Here is an 18,089-nt window from a genome sequence, read left to right on the forward strand (position 1 = left end):
GTGAAGAGGGGGTCGTTCCTTTGTGGGAACACGGGAGAGATGATTGATGGCATCCATTCCTGGGAAGTGACAGCAGAATGCGGAGCCTCACCTTGACATTCATCAGGGCGGCAGAGGAGAAGGAGCCAGTGGCAGAGGCAGCAGCTGGAGGAGGCAGAAAGGGAGCAGAGGTGACACCAAGCCTTGGGCAAAGTGCTCCAGGTTCCTCACAAAAGCGATGGATTCTTTCAGCCCAATCTATAGAGGGCTGTGTTAGCACTGGAAAGGAGAGCAGGGCGAAATCTGGGAAAGATTCTTTCCACAACATGTCCTAACCTGGTTTTCTAAAAAGCAAAGTCTTCCATGGTAACAGAGAAAACCCCATCAGTATGCTCTTGTCCTTCTGTGCTGTCCATCCTCAAGTAAGGAGGGAACTGCCGAGAGGAGTGACCTGTTGAGGCCTGAGTCCCAGAAGTACCTCCTGCATTGAGGACCTGCACCAGGTGCTTCATCCTGGCACGTGCCATCACAGTGGGTCACGTGCACTGGACGCTGTCAGCCTCCAGAGAACGCAGAGCCGGTGATGTCTGAAGTGGGCAGCTGGGCCACAGGGCCGCAATGGAAGGGCGTGGAAGGACTCTGGTCTCCATTTGATGGCGTCGGTTCTTGGCTGCTCCAAGAGTCTCCATTCTCTCATCTGCAAAATGGGCTGATGCTCGCTCACCTCGTGGGGGGTGTGGGAGGCTTATGAGATGAAACCTGCCAATGCATGTAACAGAGCCGCACTTGCTACCTAGCAGAATTTAGTGCTCGTGATCAGGTGTCAGGTGTCAGGCGTCAGTCTTGTAAGGGAGGGAACGCTCTCCACTTACAAAATGTTAATGGGTGGTAGTCAGGAGGGGATCACTGAAAAGCCTTGCTAAAGTTAGTTAGACTAGAAGATCTGAAGAATAAAACTAGATTTAGCTTTGGTCCCTTCTCCTCTGGTGATTTTGATGCCAAAAAATAAAAAAAGAGGTGTAGAAAGATAAATTAAAGGAAAAGTGTTTAAAGCTCTGAGGGGTGGTAGTCTAAGTTAGGTCCACTGGCACAATTTTAGTGACTAGATGGAATAAAACTCCTGAGTTTTACGTGATGGTCAGTTTTGTGTGTCAATGTGGATGATAGTCCTTAGTAATTGAAGGAACACTAATCTAGGTGTTTCTGTGAAGAGATTTGAGGGGGAGGGTTAATGTCTACGTTGGTTGACTTGAAGTAAAGATTTATTTTCTTTGTTTATGCATACAATAACTGGGGTGTGCCAGATGGGTGTGTGTGTGGGTGGGTGGGGGGATTCATTAGAGTCAGAGTGGGGAGCAGAACAAGCAGATGTACTGAAACGCACTGCTGAGGGGAGCAGTAGGTGGGACAGGAGAGGTCTGCTGCGCCTTGTGTGGGTCAGCTCCCTGGCTGGGGATCAAACTCATGCTGCAGTGGCTGCTGATAGCTTGATAGAACTGAGGCTTAACCCTTTGCACCAGCAGGGAGGCCCAGAAAGTGCTTTTTAAAGAGAGACATAGAAAAATAAACCCAAAGGGAAAAAGCGTACAGGTCCAAGAGCAAACAGGGTCTGTATTGCTTGTTTTTTCCCCCTTCGTTCTTCTCCCCATCTGGGTGTCCTCAGGTTACACAATGAGCCTGGAGGATAATAAGATGCTCTGCTCCCCCACTCTCCTGGACCCTGGACACATCCAGTCTTCAAATCTAGGTGAATAGATACACACACATGTGCTCCTGTGAGTCCATCCATATTTGGAGATAAGACAGCAGGAGAGAAAGTTCAGTCTGCCGTTATGACAATGTTGATAAAGTGTCCTGGTTTTTGTGAATCGGAGGATCCATTTTTATCTTGAAGCCCATGCCTTGTCCACAATACATGCACAGAGGGCAGCTGTGCTCTCTGTAACACAGCACAGCCAGGCAGAGAACAGCGCTTCCAGGGTCAGCGGAGACCCGACACTCCAGCACGTGGGAAACGGGGAGCTGTGTGTCCCTCCCAGAGGTGGGGAACTCACAGAGGAGGCAAGTTGATAGGCCCACAAGTCACCTTTAGGTAGAAAAGGTGGACATGGACCCGGTTGCAGGCAGGTCAGGTTCTAAGGACAGGCCTCAGGTGACGGTGGGCTCGGCTGTATTTGAGAATGATGGGCGATTCTTTACTATAATCCAGAAAAAGACAGGTGAGTTCAGATGTTTTTAACTTTTCACTTTATGAAATCAAGACAAAGCATTTTCTGTACAGGGTTCTCTGACAGGCCCACACCCCTGCCATTGGCTGTGGCCGTGCACATTCGAGAAGTGCCTTCACTGAGGTGGAATGAGTTAGGGCCCGGCCAGCAGGCTAACAGCCGTGGCAGGGCCAGAGTCTCACCCTGCCTTGAATTCCCTGATTTCCCATTTGAATTTTAAAATAATATATGCAAGATGTTATTTCTTTTTAATTTAAAAATCTTTAAAGTGAGATTATTGTTTTCCTGTATGAGATTCAATCAGGGCCTTGGAAACAAAGACAGATTTGGAAGAACTTGGAAAGGCTTGGAAGGAATGTGGCCAAAGTGAACAATAGCTTGGGCGAGAAACAAGAAAACTTGTCCTGACAGGGAATATAAAGGAATTTGTTCACTAGATGGTAAGTTCCAAATTCACCCAGTTGCCTCCTCTTCTCCCTCTGAGGCTGGGACTGTTATGTGTTCTGTTTTATCTATTGATCATCTGTTCAGAAAAGGGTACTCTATCACAACCTCCAAAAATTATTCATAAAGGAGTCAGAAGTCAGTGGTGATAAGAAGAGGGCTTATGCTCCATGATGTCACACCAAGGAAGGAAAGTTCTAGAATGTGTTTGAAAAACAATTTCTGTCTTGTTCCAGCTGAAATGGCCATGAGACACTTGAACACAAACCATCAAGAATGCAAAGCATATTTCTTTGCAGACTTCAAAAGAAGGTTCAACAGCCAAAGTTTTGAATGTGTAGATTGCAGGCTAGTGATGAGGGAGGCGGGGGCAGTAGATGGAGGATGAGGGGGCAGAGGTGGGTCACCTCGCAATATAATTCACAGCCTGAAAAGCCAGAGATGCCCCTGACTTTGCCCATCTCAAAAGGCTAATTCCAACATGACTGCCAGCAAAACCAACTTTTGCTATGGCAAGTCTTGCCAGTGCCCAGAGGATTCCAGCATCATGGCTAAGTCGCCAGGAAGACCAGGAAAAGAATTTTCAATATCATTGGAGATTTTGTGGGAAAACGAATGTCGAGCCCATAATAGATGCTTTCTGATCCTCCTCACACTGCATCCGGCTCTCCAAAGTATTGGTCCTATTACGTTTTTAAAAATAGCTCTAAAGTAATTTGTGTGCTGAACTGGCTACAGGATAAAAAAAAACCCACCTGAATAAATTCCACTTGTTCCTATCAGCCAGAGACCAAGAACTGTAGCAGCAGTTTCCTCGGAGCTAATTTTCAGCATTAGGGTTTATCAGAACCTAAATTCTGTTCTAATAAACGATGAAACAGCAGCCACTCTTTCAGCCACTTATTTGGGCGACCAGGGAATTGGCAGACGAGTTAAAAATTTCCATTGGTGACAACACACAGCTGTTGAGGTGCAAAGATCTGAGACTCTAATCAGACCAGGTTAGATAAGTAGCACTGTCTCATTATCTCTGCTTGGGGGACAAGACTTGTGGGGCAGCTGAGGCTGCACGGGGTGTCGACAGAATAGCTAATGGGAAGTTGACACACAAAGATACCCACTGAGAAGACAGGAAGTGGGTAACCTGTGCCCCCTGCCAGCCTTGAAAGAAGACTACAGAGCGTGGGCAGCCACTTCAACTCTTCTTGAGTAAGTCGTTATCAATAAATGCTACTCCTTCCTCTCTCCATGAGAAAGGCTATACATGACAGTGACCGCCTGGGCAGGGCATCACATGGCACAGCCTTGTCCTGGGAATTTCACATTCTTCCCAACGTTCTGAGGAAAGTGTGGGATGAATAAAGCAAGAGATGGTCAGAGAAGGATATTGTTGTAAGTGCCCAGCACAGAGCAGGTGTCAAGGAGTGGGGGCTCTTCAAAGTGGTAGCTCACATGATAGGCTGGGTCCTGCTAGCGTGCCCCTCTGACTTAGCTGTAATTTAGAATGCATGAAAGTAGCAACCGTCACTGGCCAAACTGTGTAATGGCCATCAGTGTACTTACTATTCTCACGTGTGTTATCCTCTTAAGTTTTCGATATAACTTTGTATGGTAAGGGTACTTATTATCCATCCTTTAAATCTGAGGTTTCTTGGGGACTCTATAGAGTAAACAACTTCCCTGTTCTTCCCCAGAACAGGGGAAGAGCCTGCCAGAGCCTGGAAAATGAAGAAGAAGATGTTGGTTTTATTGCTGTTAAAGGTTATTGGGGAGCATGGCTGAGAAGTGCAATGAGCTGCGAACATTCCCGCCCAATGCCTCACAGGAACAAAACACAGGTCAGTGTAGCCCCTGGGCAGCCCATCCGAGTGCCAGTGTGAGTCTTCCCAGCAGGTCACTCAGCAAGAATCTAGGCATAGAGGGAGGAGGAAGCTTCTATTACAGGCTTTGATCACGAGCTCCACCCAGCTGGGAAGCATCTATAAAGACGGCCATTTCCTGGCAAGTAACTCTCTCCTGCTCCTGGGAATGAGTGGTGAGGAGCAGGAGAGCCAGCAGTATTAGTCGTGGAAACATAAGGAGAGGAGGGAAGTGATTTCTCCTAGTACACTCCAACTCTTTGTTCTCTTAACACACCCAGTGCAACCGTCAAGCTATGGTCATCCAGGGCGCGGCCATTTTCCTGAGAGAGATTTTCCTTGACAACGTGCTGTGCCCAGCTTCCTAAGGTCAGCCCTGCAGTATAGACATGGTGCCTTCAGAGGGCCCCTCTGCAGGTTGGCAGTTTACAATTCTCTCTCATGGGCTTCTGAAGTGGGTCCCAAAAGTATATTAATTTAGCTAAGTGCAAATTCACTCCCTCTGTGGCTTTTCTCTACCCAATACCCCCACCTCCAAATAACGTTCTTAAGTACAACATTTCTCAGAAGCTATACAATGTGGCTAAATGACAATATTAAAATGGCCAATTACAGGCTATCAGTAATGCAGAGGGACCATATTGGAATACAGAGTCCCTCCCATTAGGAAATTCCAAGGGAGAGACTGAGATCCAAAACTCCAACAATCCTTTTCTAAGGACAGTCCAAAGAAGCTTCAGTCCAAAGGAATGAAAGTCCAACGTTAAATCTCCTTATGACATTAGGAGTCCAAGGAAATTAAAGTTGAAGTCAAATGTTTGGTTTTTCCTGTGACTTGATATGCAAAGAAATTAATGTCCCAACTTCATTCCCTATTTCCAGTTATGCTCAGGCTCAACCAAGGGTCTTGGCCTTTAGCAGCTGCAGCTTGGATTCTCTCCCTGGGAATGGGTGTGTTTCCTTCATAGCCTCTCAGGAGCCCACTTTTTTATGATTTCAAAGAATTAATAGAATACATAAGATTATTATTGTATCAGCACTATAGTCCACAGCATTTGGCACTCAGAGAAGTCTCCAGTCACCAGAGAAGTGATTTGAGCACAATTATTCATTTTAGAGTCCAGTATTCAGTGTTGCCAGAGATCCATCAATATTTGGGGAAAAAGGAGAAAAATCTGTGGATTAAGCCACAATTTAGGTCCTGAAATCTAAAATCTTGGTCGTGTTTGTGCATTTAACAAAGCCAGAGCCAAATTGGGATGAATTATACAATATGCGAACAAGCTGTGTGACTCTAACGAGATTTTTAATCCTTCCACAGTGCTCCCCTCGGTAATGACTAATAAATATTCACTGTAGAAAATTTGGAAATTGTTGAAAAGAACAAAGAAAAAATATTTGTTATTTTGCCACTGAGAAATGAACCCTGTTATCATATCCCTCCAGATTCTTTTTGGAGTGTGTGTGTATGTGTGTGTGGGTGTTTGTGGGTAGTCTCAGTTTTTCTTTTCTTTTTTCCCATTACATCTCCCTTTAACTTTTCTCCTTACTTCACGCAGATAGAAGACAGTGTGCTCATTCCCTCGGGGGAGAAATGAGACTGGACAAAAAGCAGAAAATAAGGAGGGTTTGGTTTGCAAAAGCCCAAGCCCATCAAGGATATTACTATAGTCACCTCTTAGGCAAATAAAAACTTTTCTCTTCTTTCCAATAATTATACTTCATATTTCTTTTTGTTGACATACTGTTGACTAAGCATTCCAGGAAAATATTAAAAAGTCATGATGATAGCAAGCTCACATATCTAGATCTGACTTTAATATTCAGGTTTCCCCATTAAATATGATCTTGGCCATATGATATTCTTCATCTGGTTAGGGATGCTTTGTGTTCTTTATTGCTAAAATGTTTCTTTTAAAAAAAATTTGTTCAAAATTAAGAATGAAATAAAAATTATCCAATATATTTTGGCATCAAGTAAGATAATCTTCTGACTCACTCTCCTTTGATTTATAAAGATGATGAATTATATCAATGGACTTTCTATCAACAAGTCATTTCTGACTCTACTGTGTTCTTCATTTAAATCAGTTACTGGATATGATTTGTAGCCCAGTCAAAAGTAAGATTGGTTTATATTTTTCATTTTTAGAAGTACCAAGCTTGTGTTCCTGAGAGATATGTACAGTCATAAAACAAATTGCAATACTTACACACTATTTTGTAACTTACATAACAGGAGAGAATTGTTTTTCATGAAAAAATTTAAACTTGCTCAAAAAATGTCTGGCCTTGGAACTATTGACAGAGATCATTTTTTTTTTTGACAGGTTTTTCCATTACCCATAATTATTGCTTAATTAAAGATTTTTATTTCATTCTATGTTGAGTTTATTTCTTTAAATTTTTCTATAGAAGTGACCATTGCATTGAGAATTTCAAACTGATTTTTGCATAGAATCACGCACAATTACTGAATTGCTTTTCATGCAGTCTAATTTGCTGTATTTTTGTTAAAATTGTAGTAATTTAGCACTTCATTTTTTTCAAAGGGATCAATTCTTAGCTTTATCCTCTCTATTAAATAAATTTTTTTCTCCATCTTTTAGAGTCATAGTGTGCTGAGGATATTTCTTTAACTTAATTTTTTTTTTTTCTTGTATGAACTAGATGCACTTGGCTATTTGTTCCTCATGAGGAATAATGTGGTGGAGATGTTTCTTAAACTTAAATGAAGCTTATTTACATTTTTACTGTACATATATTTATATAATGGAATATATATCTGTTACATAATATATATGTAACATATGTGTAATTTGATGGTCACTTAAGTAATCTACATATGTTGCCTATTCTAAATAATGCAGGGATGAACATGAAGTATAGATAGCTCTTCAACATGCTGTTACAGGGTCATATGAGAGTTCAAGTTTTGATTTTTTGAGGAATCTCCATACTTTTCTAGAATGGCTGCACCAATTTATAAAATTCACCAGTGGTGAGAACAAGGCTCCCTTTCCTCCACATCCTCACCAACACTGTCACTTGTCTTTTGGTGATAGCCATTCTAGCAAAGCTTGCTTTAGTGTGAAATAAAATGATTTGATGGTACTACTCATCTTCCTGAGTACAGATATGATTTTACATTTTAGTATTAGCATCTATGGAGCCATAATAGTGAGATGCCATTACCTTCCTTGAGAGTCACAGTGGATGGAAGGAGGTTGCTGCGGTCATGTTTCCTTTCAGTTCTTTGTGTTTCCATGAGGATCCTTTCAACCCATCAACCTACTTTGTTTAATGTTATCAGTTTTTGTTGTTACCCATGGAATTGGTAGAATATTCTTAATTTTGGCATTGTTTTTGACTAAAGTATTATTTAATATCGTTTCTTAAGTAAGTCTTAATGGGAGTTTTCATTCAAAACTTTGTAATTAATTTCTGTTTTTTTTGTAATATTTTAGAATGCAGATCAATGTAATGTAAAGTACGCATTTTTTTCCTTTGATCTTTCCTTCTGATATTTTTTGACATTTTGATCTTCTGATGTTTGCTGTGTGGCCTAACACATCATTAAAAAAAAAACAGTACAAGATATTGGAAAAGATGGTAAAGATTTAGCATAGACAGATAACTACTCATTCAATATTTCTATATTATTGAGGATTTCCAACTTGCCAACCACTTACATCAAAGACTGAGAGGATTATCCCCCAAATTATCGTCAGCTTCCTTTTCCATAGGTCAGTGAGGAACACTTTTGTTTTCTGATTTTGTTGTATTATAATTTACATATTGCTCTGTATACATTTATTGTTAAATGATTATTAACAGTAGGTGTGGTTAGTTAACATAGATTCCAAAAGAGAAAGGAAAAAATTCTTTTTTTATCAAGAGAATTTAGGATTTACTCTTTTATCACTCTCAGATACACCTTAGATCAGTGTTAATTATGTCATCATGTTGTACATTATGTTTACCCTTATACATATTTTATTTTTCACACAGATTGAGAAATTACTTATACCTCATTATTAACTACATAATCTGTAGGTCTGTCTCTAATCTCCATATAATCTTCCATCTGTATCTTTTACTATTTTTATGTTTTAAATAGTTGCTTTATTTCCATTTGTTACTGAGCACGGGAATTATCATCTGTTGAGCTTCCATCACCGGGTCTTCAAACCTATGTATTTTTTTTCTCATTTACCTTTCTTTATCCTTCCCCTTTACAGTCTCATGAAAATATCAGAAACTTGTTTTCTAGTTTGGAGGTTCTATAATTTATAAAATTTGGAGGTTCTATAATTTATAAGACTTTCTTTACTTTTAAAGCCAATTGTAATTAATTATGACTCATACAAAAAGACATCCATTTAAAGTATACAATGTGATGAGTTTTAGTGAAGTGAAACCATCTCTGCTGAGATACACAGTGTTCCCACTATCTCTAAATTTACCCACACGCTCCTGCAGTCCATGCAACCGCCTACCCCTGCAGGCCGCTGCTGCTGGCTTTCTACCTTTGTGATTTAGTTCGCCCCTCCTAGAAATTTATACAATAGAATTACATAGTATGTGATGGTTTCTGTCTTTTTTCTTTAAGATGATGGTTTTGAGATTCATCCACATTGTCACATGTCTCAGCAGTTCTTCATTCTTTTGATTGAACAATAGTATCCCATGGAATGAATATATTGTAATTTATTCACCCATTCACTTGTTGATGAATTTTGTATTTTCCAAAATACAAAATTTTCGTACCTATCAATGAAGCTGCTATGAAATTAACACCCATGTCCTTTAATGTACTTATATTTTCATTTTTCTTTGGTAAACACTGAAAAATGAAATTGATGAATCATGTAGTAAGATTACAACAAAGGCTACTATTACTTTCTAAATTTTCCCATTTCACTCACACCAGCATAGTATGAAATTTCCAGTATTTATGTCTTCATCAAGAATTGGTTTTGTTGGACTTAAAGATTTAAGCTATTTTAGCAGCTATCTAGTCTAGCTCATTATAATTAAAATTTGCACTTTCCTCCTAATAATGATGTTGAGTATCTTTTTAAAATGTTTGTTGGTTTTTCATTTTTGAAAAACTCAATTGCCCATGTCTTGTGTAATTTGTCTTTTGAGTTTTAAAGTTGTTTTTTTTTTTAATATACTCAAGTACAAGTCCATTATCAGATATACGCATCACAAATAGCTTCTCTCAGTCCATGACTGAACTTTTCATTCTCTGAGTAAACTGCCTTTCATCTTAACTTTAAATTTTACTTTGAGGTAATTGTGGGTTTACATGCTATTTTAAGAAATAATGCAGAGAAATTCCATGCATTCAGTCAGATTCCAGTTTGTAAGATGATGTGAGGACATTTCTTTTTTGAACTTAATTTTTTAAAAAAATATTTATTTATTTATGCATACTAGAACTGGATTGGAGTACAGGCCAGAGACGCAGGGGCAGAGACAGAGCAGGAAGCAGAACAGGCAGATCAACGAAGTGCACTCACTGCTGAGGGGAGTAGCGGGCAGGTCAGGAGAGGTCTGCCGCACCATGTGGTCACCTCCAGGCCTGGGGATTGAACTTGTACTGAAGCTGCTCAGGCTCGCTTGCAGTGCTGTGTCCTAACCCATTGCACCACTAGGGAGGGCCTAATTTTCTTTTAATTGTAAACTGGATGCACCTGACTAGTCCTTCTTCATGAGGGATAATGTGGTGGGGATGTTTTTTCAATTTAAGTGAAGTTTATTGACACTTTTACTGACTGGAAATATAATTTTTAAAATGGGAACAACTAGGAAATTGACATAGATTCAATTCGGCAATCATATGCAACTTTTGCCAGATTTATGTACTCCTCTGTGTGTGTGTGTGTGTGTACAGTTCTAAGCAATTTTATCACATAAGTAGGTTTGTGAATCCATCTTCACAGTCAGGATAGGCAAGATTCAGGCCTTGTGTTGCCTTTGTGTGGCCATAGCCACAGAGCTTCCTCTCTGCCCCCCACGCCCTGTCCCTTACCCCGTCAACCACCCACCTGTTATCCATCTCTATAAGTTTTCCATTTCAAGAGTGTTCTGTAAGTGAAGTCATACAGTATGCAATTTTTAAAGGGTATTTTTTCTCCACCTACCATGACTCCCTTAGGATTCATGCTGTTGTAGAGTGTCTCAGTAGTTTGTTACGTTTTTTAATACTGAGTAGTATTCATGTGTCAGTTGGTTTAGCCATTCATTCATTGAAAGACATCTGGGTTGTTTGCAGTGTGGGACTCTTATGAATAAAGCTGCTATGAACATTCATGTGTGGGTTTTTGTGGGAACATAAGTTTTCATTTCTCTGAGATCAATGCCCAGGGGCGTAATTGTTGGGTCATATGGCAATTGTATGTTTAGTACTACAAGAAATTGCCAAACTACTTTCCAAAGTGGCTACACCATTTTACAATCCCATTTGCAAGGTAAGTGATCCAGTCTCTCCAGCTCCCTGCCAGCATTGGTCTAGGCACTATTATTTTTTATTTTAGCCATTCTCATAGATGGGTAGTGATTTTCATTGTGGATCTAACTGCATTTCCCTAATTGCTAGTGGGGCTGAATAATCGGTAATGAGGTAACCTGCTATTTTGCTGTCTGAATATCATCTTATATGAAACGTCACTTCATCACTTGTTCATGTTTTAATTTTGTTTTTTACTTTTGTGTTTTGAGAGTTCTTTACATATTCTAAATAGGACTCTCATCCAAGGAAGAGAATGAATCTGGATCTCACAAAGCTCACACTCTTTGGAAAAATACTTTTCTATCTTGCTTAATATTAGGAGACTGGGGGTTGATAGGATTGTAGAATGTTCTAGGTTTTGTTCTTTTTTATTTTTTCAAGATTTATTTATTTAGTTTTTACAGAACTGGGGTATAGTTCAGAGGCCTGGTGGGTGAGAGGATTCACGAGAGAAACAGAGTGGGGAACAGAACTGGCAGATGTATTGAATCACACTGCTGAGGGGAGCAGCGGGAGGTTCAGGAGAGGTTGCCGCACCACGTGGGTCAGCTCCCTGACGGGGCATCAAACTCAGGCTGAAGTGGCTTTAATGTCTTAGTGCTGTGTTTTAACCCATTGCGCCACCAGGGAGGGCCCTCATTTAGGTGATTTTAAGCAAATCATGTGACCTCCCCAAGAGGCAGAGCCATCATTCTTCCCTTTGGAGGCTTTTGAGCACACCGTCTCATCTCATCCAATAGTGTTGTTTAGAAGATAAGTTTTCATGAGAAAAGAGTACGTGATAGTGCCAAGCACGTAGCAGGTGTTTGTCCCAACATTCATCGAACCTCTGATTCATAGAGGCAAACAACTTGGAGCTGTGAACCCTGAGGGAGAGCTGGGTATGAAGGCTCATACTTGAGACTCAGGGAAGATTGTGGAAGAACCATTCCTTCATAGGGCCCTTGAGAAAAGTACGGTTTGGTGAGTTCACTGGCCCTTTACCTCACCGTGCTTGATGGTGGTGGAGTCAGGACTGGGTTAAATTGACAGCGTCAATGCAAATGCTTCTCTAACTGGCATTTTCTTGACTTGGAAACAAAAGTGAGCTACTCTTTGAGTCTTTCATGGGGCAATACCAACAAAGCCCACAGAGGAAGACTTTTACGTGAAAGTTGCCTAATGGTGAATGTTCTGAATGGGAACGGAGAAGGCATGGAGGAGGCTCCACTTATAAAACGCCTCTAAGTACCTGGCAGGCCAGTTACTCAGAGTGGATGAGGAGGGGCCACTTCACAGAGGGAATCCACAAACCTTCTCCCTGAAGAACAGACCTAAGGCAACAATCAGGACACTTACTGACCCTCCCACTCAATTTCAGTCTTGACTTATTCCTAACAACAAAACAATGGATGGCTCTAGAGATCCTGGAGGGGGCACACTGCTGCTGGTGAGTCTCTCTGAGACCCTCCCCTGACCAGGGTTACCCTGTCACCTTCTCCTCACCTCCACTAGGGGTGAGACCGCTGGAGCAGCAGCGTGAGGCAGCGCCTCAGAACAGGAACCCTTAGAGGGCTATTCAGGATGGAGCCCCTGAGGAAAGGGTTGACCTATCAGTGAAAGAAAATAAAGGCAGGGGACTGACAAGGGGCACGTACACTGGCCGGTCCTCGCTTTTCTCTTCCCTTTCTGTTGTCCAACTAAATTCCAGGGTGGCTCTCCCCAGGGGGGTGGTGCGCTGCGCACGACCTCCCCAACCCCCAACTGGAGTCCACTCATTTTAGAAGGGGTGGAATTGTTTGTCCTCTGGTTTCTCTTTGCTGCCAGGTGGGGCACCCAAGAGAAATGGGGTGCTCTTTGTTGTCTGAGTCCTCCCCTCTCTACATGGATGATGTATCTCAACATTGAAAGTGTGTGGTCCAAAGTTATGCTTTTTATTCGGATTTGAATTTATTTTTCAAATGATATATTTATTATTATTAATCATAAATCATAATAATACATATTTATTAATTATAAGATAATTATAGAACAAAATATATAGTAATATATAATATATGTAAGATTATATTGTAAATATAATCATAAAGAATTGTAAAGTCTTACAGAAGCTAAGTAACGAAGTGACAGTGAGGAATTTAACAAATCATTTTTGTTGTAAAAAATAAAATCACAAGAAATCTGGGCTACCCTGGAAAACACAGACCATATGGTCACCGTAGGTATAGATGACAAGCTACACCAGAAAGCACTTTATAGTTTCTGTCAATTTGTCACCTCATTTTAATCAAATACTTGGGTGATGTTAAGGAGGAAAACTGTCCTGTGAAAGGGTAACAATAACCACGAGCAATGGCTTGGATAGCCTTCTAAAAATTTCAAAGTGCTTTCGCATAAATTATCTCATTTGATCCAATCCATATGTGTAAGAACACTCACACATACCAAGGCAGAAATGTCAAGACTGATAAAGTTCAAATTCTCTCCTTCACAGCTCTTGGCCCAGTCAGGCCTTGTTTTTCTCACATACGTGTTCTCAGTAAACAGAGGAAGGTGACCCGGGGCTTTAGGAGGTGAGGGGTCAGGAAGACAATCCCCCAGCTTAGTCTGGGGGCCTTCTCCAGTTTCAGGTTGTCAGGAGCCAGCATCTGCTGCGCACTCCCTGCCTCCATCACTCCCTCACTTTCTACAGCCCTCGTCAGGCCAATGTCCACGACATGGTGAAGCGATACAGGAGCCTGGCGCTATTTCTACAAGGTTGAAAATAAACCAGGGGTGCGGAACATCTCAAAGACCAGGCAGGATCTGGTGAGGAAGCAGAGGTAACCCTTGGACTGGGGCTCCATGAGACCTCTTGGAGGGAGAAGCCCGGAGTTCACCAGAGGAAGAGTCATCTTCAGGAAGGCAAAGCAGGGCGGCTTTGTGCAGAAACAGTCAATAAGCAAGGGAAAGGATATGGGAGAAAGATTGGATCAAGTTTCAGGAACTGAGGAGACTTTCTAGTGGTCTCCAAGCTGAGGAGGGCAGGATGGACTGGCATGATTCACAACACAGGGTATGGGGGCACACCTGGGTAGGTTCACCAGTGGGCTTGTGTGTCTATTTCCCAGGCCAGGAGATGTAGGATTTATCAGAGCTAGAATAGCCTCCGGGATGTCTGATCTCCTCCCCAGGCTTCAAAAGCAATGTCTATGCCCACACTACTATCTAAATTTATAGGTCTAGGTAAGACTTCTTTTCTGAACACCAGAATTTTAAGTCTTCATTTGATATGATTCCTTGAAGTCTCCAAGGCAATTCAAATTTAACATGCACAAAAAGAATTCTTAGTTCCTTCGCTCTCATCTATTCCTCTTTTCATTTAATTTCAGTCATTTTAAATTCAAGAAACTGAAAGTCATCCCTCATGCCTCCCTTTTTCTGCCTCCAGAAAATTACTCATAACCTAGTCATGTCAATTTTATCTCAATACAGGCCCAGAGTAGTTCTCCTTCCTCCAGTGTCTGTACCAGTCACCAAGACAAGAGGCTGTCATCCCCGCCTGCTGTCTCTGCCTCGGAACTCCTGAGTAATCTTCCTGCTTCTACTCTGAAGCCTTCTTATCTATATCCTACAGATTAGCCTGAGTAATTTCTTTTAAGTGTAAATTGGATCTTATCTCTTTCCCTTTAAAAAAACCTTTAGTAGTTTCCCATGGTACTCCGGATAAAATTCCAAATCTTTAATATGCCTTAGAAAGCATTGGAAATCTATTATTTTCCCATCTCTTCAGTTTGAGCTGATGCCATTTTTTCCTTCACTCCGCAACCTCCAAATAGACAGACTTACTGTACGATTCTCAAACACTGCAAATTTTTCTACCCCAGGGCCTTTGCACAGTAAACAGAGGAAGATGACCTAGGCCTTTAGGAGGTGAGAAGTCAGGAAGACAATCCCCCAGCTTAGTCTGGGGGCCTTCTCCAACTACCTTAAAAGCAATCTTCTTCATTCTTCACTTGGTTCTTGCTAAGCTATGCTTCTAGCAATAAAAATTTCACTTCCTCAGAGATATTTTCACTAGACCTCACAATCTAAATCATACCCTTGTATCAACGAGGGTTCTTTGGTGCAAGTGCAGAAATCAACTAGCTAATCTAGAAGAGAAGGAATTAATTGGAACAGTGTTTGCAGCTATTCAAAGGGAAAGCTTAAAAATAGACTCTGGAAGGGCATGGGCTAAGGATACAGAGATCCAAGAACAAAACCTGATCGTTGGTGTATTTATGGTGCTCTCACAGCAGGAAGTTGGATGTTGCCTTCCCAAGTCTTTGTTTTCCTCCATTGGATATTACAGTACAGTGAGAAAATCTGGTGGCTTAGCTCAAATTACATGCACATGTCTAGTAGGAATGAGGCAAAGAAACCTGAATAGTTACTCCATGAAACTACACATAATGAAGGAAAATAATTCCCTTATTAGCCAATAAGAGCACTTACGCAGATGAAGCAGAAATGGAGGCAAAATCGGTGAATGTTTCATTGTATGCTCTCACTGCAGGATATGCTTTCCTTTGCCACACTGATCACCATTTGTATTAACATGGTATGGCAAACGCCTGGTAAGAGTTCACCTGTGCCTTTTCTTTTATATTCTCCAGCCTTTTTGTTTAGTAAGGAAGGAGCCCTGTAACCAGCTTTGATCAGCAGAATGTAAGAAAAGACATGTACCCTTTCCAGCCCTGGTCTCTAGAATCTCCCACAAGACATTAAACTCTGTTGTGTCCACACAATTGGGCATTCAGAAGCCCAGGAGATGGGATTGCACTATGGAAAAGTCTGGTTCCTGGGGTCACCACTTGGAAAAAACTGTCTAGGATGTGAATAAGAAATACAAGTTCATTGTATTAAGAGCTGTCTCTTAAGACAGAGGAGTGGTTGTTACAGCAACTAAGAAGCACGATCCTGACTAATACAGAGATATCTTGGTGTTTATTGCTTGCCACCTATTGCCTCCACAAAAGTATAAATTTCATGAGGTCATGGACAAGGTGTGTAATTTAGCTTCTAACATGGTGACATTCAGTAAATATTTGTTGAATAAATGAATTACTGTTTTTAAACTAACTCTTCTCTACTTATTTGTAAGAGAAAGGAAATGAAGCTTAGAGAGATGAAGAGATGACACACGTGATTTCTGCCTACACATGGGCAGTAGGTTCATAGATAAAAAGTCTTAGGCCATTTCTTCAAGTCAAAGTCACAGATGCACAAGAACTTCTTTCGGCACATCATAGACACATTAGGAATGTGATTGAAATCTAACAGCAGGTTACCTGTGACACTGCAATTGCTTCAGTCATTTCTTTGTCTTTAAAATGCCATATAATTGCTAATGTAATTAGTAATGTATACAGAGGGGGCTTGTGCAATTACTGAGTCCTAAGATCAAGTAATTAATGTTCTGTCAACAAAACAGCAACTGTTTCATTAACAACTGCTTGGATCTGGAAACAAGCATAATCAGATGCAGACAGATCAACCTAAACGTATCAACTCAGCTGATTTTTTCAGTCACCAAAATGTCAACCCCACAACAGGAAACACAATGGAACTTCCAGGCTACCTTTCTCTAGTTCAAATAAATACATAGTTGGCTGGATAGGAGGACGGATGAATAGAGTTGATAGATGACAATAGATCGATTGATCATTTGATCGATCAATGGACCAAACAGACAAAAATAGATCGTCTTATCTTTTTTCCCCCAATCTCCAAGCAATGAGCAGTTAAATACCACAGGTAATGGGATCCTAAAAGTCAGGAAGGGTATATGAATCTTTACTGTGGCTCTGTCTGTTGGTCTTCCCAGTCACCCTTATAAAAACTCTTAACTCTTAATCTGACTGGGATGCAATTTTCTCATCTTAAAAATGAGTGACAATCAGAATGTAAGCATGCAATGTGGAAAATGAGCACAAGGATAAAGAAACGTGTACTTGAGTTACCTGAGTGCGGTAGCTTATTCTGTAAGGTGCTGTGTAACTAATGAGCCACCCAAATCTCTGTGCTTTTCCTCAGCAAACCTGTCTCCTTGGCCCTGGATGTGTAGGTGTGCACTTTGGCAGCACTAGGGCAAGCTTAGGTCACATTTGTAGGGCTGTCTCATGTCTGTTTGTTTTAGGACCCATCATAAGGGAGTCAGCCAGAGCTTGTTCTCATCATGGCAATGGTGAGGAGTGCAGAAGCACACACACAGGTCACATGGCTACACAGCCCAAAGCCTGGCAGAAGCCCACCAAGGGCAGGGTGTGTGTGTGTGTGGGAAGCCTACTCCATTCTTGAGGAGGGGGGATATTTCCTCAGCAGTCATGCCCCAAAGAGAAACCACTTTCAACTTCTGTTTGCATTATAAGTCATGAGCTCCCTTTTGTCAAGGGATGAGCTGGAATTCTTTTAAAAATATACTTCTTAATTCTCCCAGAGTTGTTTGGAAAACATGGCTTGCTAGCTGGAACAACAGACAGAACATGGAGCTGGGAGTCAAGAGACCTCTGTCCTATTTCAGTTTTCTATTAGCTAATTATATGGCCGTGGGCAAGTCACTTCACAGCTCTGAGCCTTAGCTTCTTCGCTGCTTAAAAGGTTTCAATAGGATGATACTCAAAGTGCCTTTTAGCCTTAAAATTCTAATCTGTGCTGGAGTACCTTTTGGAGTAGGTATTTGGCATCGCTTGGAGTTTGAATTTAGAGTCAACTTGTTTATCTGCAACCAGCCCAATGCAAAGCAGGCAGATGTAAAACGGAGCTTGCTCTCTTGGAGAAATGTGGAAGTTACTAGTTGGGTCCTCCCCACCCTTGGCACTGTGAGAGAGTCACTGAGGTTTATTAACTGCCACTAAATAAAGCTCTGGCCTCAGCAAATAGTTGCCTGTGCAAGGAACATCCCCAAGTCACTTTAGAGCAGCTGCCTTTGAGCTTTTTAATTCGAATCATAGATGAAACTTTCACTTCTCATCCCATGGATGTGGTCACATGTATCATATCAGCAGCCACTCTGCTCTCGAGTGAACTCAATGTTAATGCTCTGGAGGATAGGTGTTC

The sequence above is a fragment of the Condylura cristata genome, unplaced genomic scaffold (genome assembly GCF_000260355.1).
Source record: "Condylura cristata isolate star-nosed mole 26May11 unplaced genomic scaffold, ConCri1.0 scaffold00018, whole genome shotgun sequence".
Classification (NCBI taxonomy): domain Eukaryota; kingdom Metazoa; phylum Chordata; class Mammalia; order Eulipotyphla; family Talpidae; genus Condylura; species Condylura cristata.